This window comes from Etheostoma spectabile, chromosome 16, assembly GCF_008692095.1.
Source record: "Etheostoma spectabile isolate EspeVRDwgs_2016 chromosome 16, UIUC_Espe_1.0, whole genome shotgun sequence".
NCBI lineage: Eukaryota > Metazoa > Chordata > Actinopteri > Perciformes > Percidae > Etheostoma > Etheostoma spectabile.
Window position 1 is genome coordinate 4,571,188 of NC_045748.1, and position 9,384 is coordinate 4,580,571.

A 9,384-nucleotide genomic window follows, 5' to 3' on the forward strand; every position below is an offset into this window, starting at 1 on the left:
CACACACACACACACACACACACACACACACACACACATCACCACAGCAACCCGATAGAACCAGAGACAGGTTACTGACAGAGATCAGAGACCACCATACTGGCAGGTTAGGACAGCTGCTGGTTGAATTGCATCCAGAATTTTCACACAATATTTTTGAAATCAAACACATAAAAATACAGTTAGTTGGGAATCTTGACGCTGATTGGAGAGCCTGAAGCTTTCATCTCATGTACAGCCTGCCGTGTTCTCGCAAATGCAAAACAGCTTCCCAGTATTTCGGAGGCTTTTTCACACATGTGGCTCCCACTGTTGATTGGATCTCAAACAGAGGGCTCAGTACTGAAACCATCATCTTCAAAGTGGTGCGAGGGACATTTCATGTGGTCATAGAACACATTTACAAGATAATGCCAACACGCCGCTCTTATGGTTGAGCAGAAGAAACAAAAGGACGAGAGCAACATTTTTGTGTCTACTAACACGGAATACAAAATCACTTTCACGCACCCCTGGCTTTCAAAACCTGCTCAGCACAAAAAAAAAAAAACGAGCGCATTAAGTCTACATTCAGCTAGATAGAAATTGAAATGCAGAAAAAAACTCTGTTTGAACAGACATGTGTCTCATCAACTTACCTTGGACAGGACGAAACGTCAGCACGATCCTCCTCTTCACCCTGTGGAAAACAAGCCAGAGTTAGTTACTACGTTCACAGAAAAGGTGCAGTACAGGATTTAAGTTAAGTCATTCTGGGTTCAGCAGCCAGTCCCAAAAAAATGACGTGGATCCAGTTTCACTACACTCTGTGACTATTCCTACAGTATGCTTTTTTAGACATCTGCCCACCCCTAATGAAAGCTCATCTATGCTGATATTGAGGATAGTGTCCGTTGTGTCCTCTCCATCTTTTCAACATGTGTTTAGTGTTTAAAGGGCTAATAATCCTGAAAGTCTTAGAAACCCCTCGAGGGATTGTAAAATTTAACAAATCGTGTTCAAAGTTGTCCTACAAGCATTTACAGTCTAATGGAAATGGCAACATGCTGTAAAAGCTATCCATCTTCCTACAATATTTCTTCAGTAATTTCATTTTAAAGTTGTATCCTTCTACTATTTCGATGCCACCTATTTTAATATATAAAGCTGCAGATATATATATACACATACACACACACACACATACATATACACATACATACTGTATATACAGTATATACATACTGTATATATACTATACATATATACATACATACACATATATAGATATATACATTCATATATACATATACATACATACACACACATAAGGGTGTTAATTTAATCGGCAAAGTCTAATCTCAACATATGCACCCCACAGGTCTGTTGCAGCCTCATCTACTCTGTGCATTTGTTTCTCCCCTTCCTCCGTCGCTCTTTTTCCTTCCATCTGGTTTCCATTTATCCCACCTGCCCATCAGTCTGCAGCCAGGGACAGGTGAGCCTATTACACGCTTTTCACGCTGTCTTACACACACACACACACACACACACACACACACACACACACACACACACGCTCCACTTCATGGTAACTTAGCATGCCACGCACATCAGGCACAATCTGCTGTGCTGTAAAACGCCTGTTGCCGCGGCCACATCACGCTCCTGATGAAGTGGTCCAGTGTCGCATATAAAAAGACTGCCCAAAAAAAAATTCACTGCAAATATACAGTTTGTGCTCTATACAGTAATAGCTCAAAGTGACAGTTGTGATCTATCTGTGGGGGGGTTTAGAGGCTTGTTGATCAATATCAGTGAGTCAACATTTACTTCTCCAGGCACTGAGATTTTCTCTGGCGCTCACCAAGCAGAAGCCTCAGTCCAACTTACTAACAGGCAAAGGGAAAAACCCGACAGGTATTATTGCTGTAATATGTTCCTAGAAAATGACTGAATAAAGCAAAAAGTACATACGGTATATAAGTGGGTAGTAGATCAAGATAGTTTCCAAAACTTTATTGCAAACAACTGACAAAAACTGATACATACAGTAAATATACTAAACATAGAACTCATGATTATTTCTTTATTCCAAGAGAGGCAGTATTCATGGTTTAATATTTGTGATGGAATGACGTTTGTTGCATTTATTTGGCAGATAAAATTGGCTGGCCCTCTGCTGCAAGCCAACGAGATAACGATTATGTACTTTAGGCTTAAAAGTGGTGATGAGCGCACCAGCAGGAACCGCCCCCCCCCGCCCCCCGCATGCATTAACTACAGCAAGAGCATTAAAAGCCAGAAAGCGTATAAATAGTTTTCCTCAATATAGATGAGAGGAAAACACATGTTATGGCCTTATCGTGTAAATCCTGTTATAATCGCAGCAATCAATTGCTGAGCCATCCTGTTTTGGCCAGGGTTCTCTAGTGCACTTGCGTGAACTGCCGAGGCTTTGGAAAAGTTTTCCCTGGGGTGGCCTGTAGCTCACCCAGTAAGAGCGTGCGCCCCCTGTAGGCTGAGTCCTTTGCAGCGGCCTGGGTTCAAGCCCGTCCCTGCTCCCTCAGTGTGTGCGTTGTTCCGGTTCAGTCAAAATAGCTTTCAGATAGCATGTGTCCTTACATTTTCAACCACAGATAAATCCGACCGTAGTATCGCAGTCAGAGATTTTGAGCTTTTTGTATTTTGTTGCTGTTTTTTTTATGTATAGTGAATGCAGCCCATTTCAGTTTCTCTGCAGGCTTCAGTGGCTGAAAGGCTATTTATTTATCTCCAGAAACCTCGACTGGCTGGCTGCACAACTGAAAGAGAGAGAGCGACATTGCAGAAGATGTATCATGTGAAACATCACCTTTTAGATGGTCCTGCTCTCCCTTTTCTTGTTTGTTCCTCGTCTATCTGCCGTCTCAGTCTCCTTTGCTCTTTTTGTCTCTTTGCCTTATTCTCTGTGCTTCCACACACACACACACACACACACACACACACAAACACCATGTTTCTCCTTCTTCTAGACCTTGACACCAGCTGTACTTTTCCAATTCAGCAGTTCCTCACCTCTCAGGATTTAACACTAGCTAAGAACACAAATAATAACACTAAACAAAAAAAGCATTAAGAAAATGAGAAACCAAAGCAAAACAGAGAAAATCTGCAAAAACAAATCCCAACAGGCCTGTGCAGTTCCAGATAAAGAGCCTGACAGTATTATTAAGCCAGGATAAAAAAAAAAAAAAAATGATTTATGTGAAGAGTGAAAACAGTGAATAACAGGAGAGAGCTAAATATACAGTAGCTTCTACAGAGAGAGGGATTAAATTAGATGAGATGTGAACGTGAACAGTGAAGCTGTTCAGAGAGATAATTAAAGACTCAGCATGCGTCTTTTCAACGCCCCCCTAACAGGAGATTACCCCCAAATATGGAGCTCGCAGATATCTTAACTCCATCATTACTTTTTTATCAAAATTCTATAATAACACTATAACATTGCAGCCTGGGTGGATGTTTGATTCAGAGGGCAGCTAATCCTGGTCAAATCTGTGGATCCTGATCCTGGGGAGACACATGCTACAGATTAGAGCCCGACGATATTAGGCATTTCCCGATCTATCGCTATTAGCATTTAAAATGGATGATTAAAAAAAAAACATATGATTTAGATAAATTAATATTTAAAAAATATATATATTGGACTGTCAACCATGTTATGAGCGTTGTCGTTGCATAGTTTGTCCACCAGAGGGCTCTCTACAACGTCCCTGTTGGCAACACTGATTACTTTTTGAGGACTTTAAGTTTCCTATCTTAACTTTGTATTTGTATACATTTTATTTATCGGAACTTATATATTTTAAAGTTCCCCTGTTCTGTTGTGACACTAAAAGAAATTATCACATTTTAGTGAGAACTCATAAATAACTATAAATAACTAATGTTAGGAAAGTCTGTTTATATATTGTAATGCGTTTCTTGATTTTATTTTTTTATATATATCAGCCGATTTATCGGCATATCAGATTTTTAAATAACCAAATATTCGTATCGGTATCGACCTTAAAAATCCTTTATCGGCCGGGCTCTACTACAGATTTGACAAAATATAGAGTCAGGATTACAGATTCACTGCGTGAGCCAGACGTTTTGTAAAATGTAACCTTTTCTTGGTGCTCAGTAGGTTAATCTATTTCCACATTCCTTCAGGGAAAATTTGTCAAAATGTTGTGAACCTATTTGAAATGTTGGGCCTCTTTGAGCCACGTTTGACTGAAAGCCCGCGATTCCACTTTCCACTTCCTCGTGGACTGCCTCATGCTAAACCAGACAATCCGGAGGGCCTTTCATTTCCAATGCAAAAGAAAATTATCTTGTATCAAACACAGGATTACTTTTGTATCCATATTACTGAAACCAAATGCTAATTGGGGGACTTTGTTTTTCAAATGACGAGATCCTAGTGTTTTGGTGATCAAGCTTGCTCAGTAACAGTGACAGACGCGGCAGTTTGCTATGTCTACTAAAGGTGTGACGAGATCTCGCGAGATTTAAAAACGTGAAGAGACTTCTCGTCCAGGTAAAAAGAGTCTCGCAATATCAGTAGACAAGTGCAGAGAAGCAGCCTTAGAATTAGCATGGGAAATCCCCCCGGCCGTTCTCCAAAGTTGACTTTTAGTTTACTTTTGCAGAGGGATAGCGGAAGAAAAAAAGCTGACCCCTAACCCTGACCACATCCATCACCCCGTTACCATTAGCTCATCTCTTGACACTAAGTCTATCTCTCTCACTCTCTCCAAGAACTGTTAGTTATACAGGGGAGAAGCCGGTCATTTGAGTTTATGGCAAAAACTTTCAATGCTCGGTTTCCATTTTTGTTTGAAAAAAATAACTGTTTTTCCAATCTTATTTCTTCATTGAAGTTTTCGGTAAAATAGTGTTAAAATCTCGCCTTGTGAACCCAATCTGGTGTCTCGTCTCGTTTCTGGTGTCTACTAGCTGTACAAAATTCACTTTCCAAGCAGATGTCTTTCACAGCACAGCATTGGGAAGTCTTTGCAAGGATAAAGGAGGACAGCAAAAAGGGAGGATTCACAGCAGCCACCCGCCAAAAGATGGGATTGCATGCAGTTGTTTGTTTGTTTCTGTTAGTCTGTCACTTCAGCACCAATAAGCTTTAAAGAATAAGGTCAGAATGTGGTTTTCACTTTCCTATAACATGACCCAAGTGGCACACATCATCTCTTATTCATTTGTGTTGGACAAAACTGTCTGTGTAGCATTGGTATTCCCTGACAGAAATGCTTCCACACAGACACACCTGCAATGTGATTTTTGCCCCATGCAACCAGACATTCTACTTCTAAAATCTGGAACAGCGGAATGATGCGAATTAGAACATCACCTTGCACACGCAAACTAAAAATAAAGACAGAAGATTAAAAAGGTTACTATAGCTAGGTTACCACTATAAATCAATGGGGAGTCATAGGAGCCAATGAAGTGCACACTGCACAGAATCCAATGAGAAACCCGCCAACAGTCCCCCAATACTCCCCTTCTGCTCTGTTCCCCTGCCTGCTCTGTTAAAGCCAGGGCTATTATTAGCAGGCGAGGGGATCAGGTTAAGAAGATGAAGGCTAAAACAGCGTGGAGAGACAGAGAATTTAACTAAGGGCATAGTTGGAGGGGGGGGGGGGGGGGGGGGGGGGGGGGGGGGGGGGGGTAACATGTTGACCTGCCAGTTTATTTGCAGAATAGGTTTACCAACCAAGTGAGTGATAGAAAGTTTCAGAAAATAAATTAATTACATGCATCACAGCAGCATGTATCTAACCGTTCTAAGTGGGGAAGTCTCCCATCGATTCATTTTTATTTCGTGTAAAAGTGCCGTTTTTTTTGTATGTCTCATTTCTGTCTTTCAAAAAAGGATAAAAGAATATTATGGCGTGGTGTTGATGCCGACATCTGAAAGAGAACAGTAAAGACAAAGTAGAACGACGCTAAGAGGGAGCAGGGAAAGGTGAGATGGAAATCAGGTGTACCCAAGGAAAAATGTCATCTTGAAAAACTAAAAAGGGGAAAGCTTCAAGCCAAGTAACGGCTTTGGCAAAAGACAGTAATTATAAATCCCATCCTCACCCAATTTAGTCTTTAAGTGAATAAATGGCTACCTTGAAAAAACATCGGTAGTGACAACAGCAACACAGTCAATCCCCAGTTGAAATAAATTCATAAAAAACACCTGGTGAGCATCGTATTTATAAAATGTTCTCACTTTTGAGCAAGACTTGTCGTGATTTGGTGTGGACCGAGCAAGTGTGAGTCCCATTTCCACAATTCACAAGAGAAAAGTGGCAACAAATATAAGAATAACAGTGGCAAAACTAATAAAAGCAAATGTGGCAGTGAAGAAAAATACATGAGGACTGCGCAGTTAAGATGTCAAAGGTTATGAAAGCAAAGTGCAGGCAGAGAATGCAGACTATGAGCCTCATAATCTGCTTCATAACTGTCATCTGACATCACAGCAGCAGATGCTTGATCTCGGATCCTGTTCTCTCTCCCTATTTTAATAGAAGGGGTGGGCGTCTTTGCCATGCTGTAATGTAATGAAAACAGAGAGGACAAAGGGGCAATAGACCGAGATGGAGCCATATTCCACACCATGAAGAGAAGGAGAGATTGACTACGGAACATGCACATAATACTCCGGTTTTTGCTCTTCTTCTGAAAAAAAGATATTCCGACTAAGCTGTTTACAAGGCTAATGAAAGTGAGAAATTCACTAATTTTCCTATTTACACGCAGCCATGCAAAAAAGGATTTTTCATATCTAAAAACCTGTTGATATCCAAGTCTTTCATAATATTTAAAAGTAGGTGTGTGTTCATCCCTACCGCAGCCCTGCAAACTGTTGGCTGGTTGGTTTGTGTACAACAACCATAGCAACGCTCAGAGATAACTGTAAGCCGTAAACTGTGGTAAAAACCCAGATTGAGACACATTTTCTGAATGCGTTCTTTACATGTCCAAAGAATGCCATCTAAAACGTGAATAATGTCGGCATTTCCCACGTGTCATAATCGTAAAATTATGAATTCGGGAAAAGGCCTTATTCAGAATATGCAACCGGAATATGACCTGTATTAAATTTGGAATAATACTGGTGTGAATGTAAACGTAGCCAATGAGAAGGGTGCTGCGTTATAGGGTGCCATGAGCAGAGAAATGAATAGACAGGTGAAAGAGTGTAAGGACGTGTGTGTGTGTCAGTGTTGCCAAGTCCGCTTATTATAAGCGACTTTGGGCTTGTTTTTTGTAAAGTCGCTTACAAATATTGGTAGTCGCGGGTTGCGGTTTTTTTGGGCTTGTCACTAAAGTGTGGTTGCTTATTTGGGCTTGTTCCCAGCTTGTTCTTGCCGGTTCGCTCGATCCCGCCCTTTTCCACATAAACACTATAGACAGCAGCGTTATTTCCCACCCACTTCCTGCTTCTAATTGGCTCTGACCCAGATGGAAACGAGTACCAGCCAATCAGAGGCAGAGCAGGGCAGTCTGTTGTTTTCTGGTTAGGAAAATGCGCGAGTAGCGACTAATGGTGAGTGGACTGAAGGAGAGTTTTTGGAAGAATAAATGCCCGCGATAAAGTGGGTGAAATACGGGAAGAAGTATAACAAAGAATCTGAGAAAGGAGGAAAAGAATGGATTCTATCCTCCTTAGGAACAACTCAAAATCACTGTGAAAAAGTGTTCTATATTTCAAATTCCATCAGTTTTTTAATGTTAAATAATGTTTAAAAACTCCATCCTGTGCATGGTCCTACTCAGAGGGGAAATAAATAACTCTAGCCTACCGTGTGTACAGTTTACCAATCTGTCCACATGGATTGTAAACCGTGCATTTTTTCTCTTCCAGGATCTTAGGGGGGCTCCGTAAAAAAAGTCGCTTATTTGGCTTGTTTTTCACAGGCCTGGTTGCGTATTTGTCTCGCAAGATCCGGCAACACTGGTGTGTGTATGTGCGAGTGTGTGTGCATCTGTTAGTATGCAGCCAGCAAAGCAGCATTTACACAGCTTTTAAAAGTGCACACTACTTAGTGAATGCACTATAAAGCAAATATGTGTTGACTATGTTTACGGCCAAATGTGCTTTGCATATACATTTGAAGGTTTCCTTTGCTTACTGTGTTACAACCTGCGCCATGACTATCCTGGCTCCAATTACCTCAAGGAATAGGCTGGCTGGCTGAGAAATGTGTTTGAAGTTTGAAGAATGACAATTTGCAACAGTTTCATGACCAACAGTTTTCCCACCCACAATTGGTATAGCGTAGGTGTTCAGGAGAACAGATTATTATGATCTAAAAATAACGCTGAAGATACCATCTTATATGGATTTGCAGGGGGTAATATTAAAAATCAGAGGTGATGACAGTAGAAGTGGTCCGATCGTACATACCCTGTAGATTTTAAGAAATTGTTGACTTTTATCTGCCACATAAAATCCCAAAATAACCATCATTTTGAAAAACGTGATTATGACGGTTTCTAATAAGGTAACCACATGTCTCCGATGGCAACATTCAGCGGCAATTCAGGTAGTGTGATGATCATGCAGAGCTGCTAAGCAGTGAGGATTGTAACGGTTAGAGGTCCTACCTTTCAATCGTCCCCTACTCACACTGTATGAATAATGTTACGCCATGTTATGTATAACCTTTTTTAGTGTACGTGGGAGTCTGTGAGAGAGGTGTGTGAAAGCCTAATGGTTATCTCATAGGCTGAGTTGGAAATTTCACTTAACACATTTCATTTTGTATCTTACTCTTCAGTAAATGATGTCCACAGCAGTCATGGACAAGGCAGTTATGCAGCGACACGTTGCTCTACATATCTTCTGACTTTAGTAAGCGATTGTTATGAGTCTGTTGGGATGTTTTTGGCCACTTCAGTTTCTGTCTAATCTGGATGCCTGTGTGCTGACGTGGCATCCCTCCAGCAAAAGAGAGACCTTCAGCATTGACTTACCTATATACTACAGGCGGGGTAATTGGTCACAACCAACTCCTCAGGAGTTACGGGGGAGCTCAAAATGTAATCTCGAAATGAGTGTGTTCTATTCAGAAAGATTCATGTTTGAAAAGAATTTAAAGCAATGTAATATTTCAGATTAAATCAACAAACATCTCTACAGAAAATCTTAATGCTATCTCTTTAATTTTGGTATTATGTGATGCATTGCATGCTCCCCTGCACTTCAGTGTGTCATGTTTCAAACTACTATTTTTTGTGACTGTTATTGCCACTCTTCACTCTAACCCCAACCGGCCGTCAGACACCGCCTACCAAAAGCCCGGTTCTGTCCGAGGTTTCTGCCTAAAAGGAAGTTTTTCCTCGCCACTGTCGCAC

The 9,384-nt window shown here is 40.9% G+C and overlaps 1 protein-coding gene across 1 annotated transcript in view; it reads right to left on the minus strand.

Moving 5' to 3' along the window:
- cntfr (ciliary neurotrophic factor receptor) overlaps positions 1–9,384 on the minus strand; it is a 252,365-nt gene that overhangs the window by 205,286 nt on the left and 37,695 nt on the right. Inside the window, exon 2 of the mRNA XM_032539218.1 lies at positions 639–679. The gene's annotated coding sequence lies outside the window, so the exon portion shown is untranslated. The remainder of the gene's footprint in view (positions 1–638; positions 680–9,384) is intronic.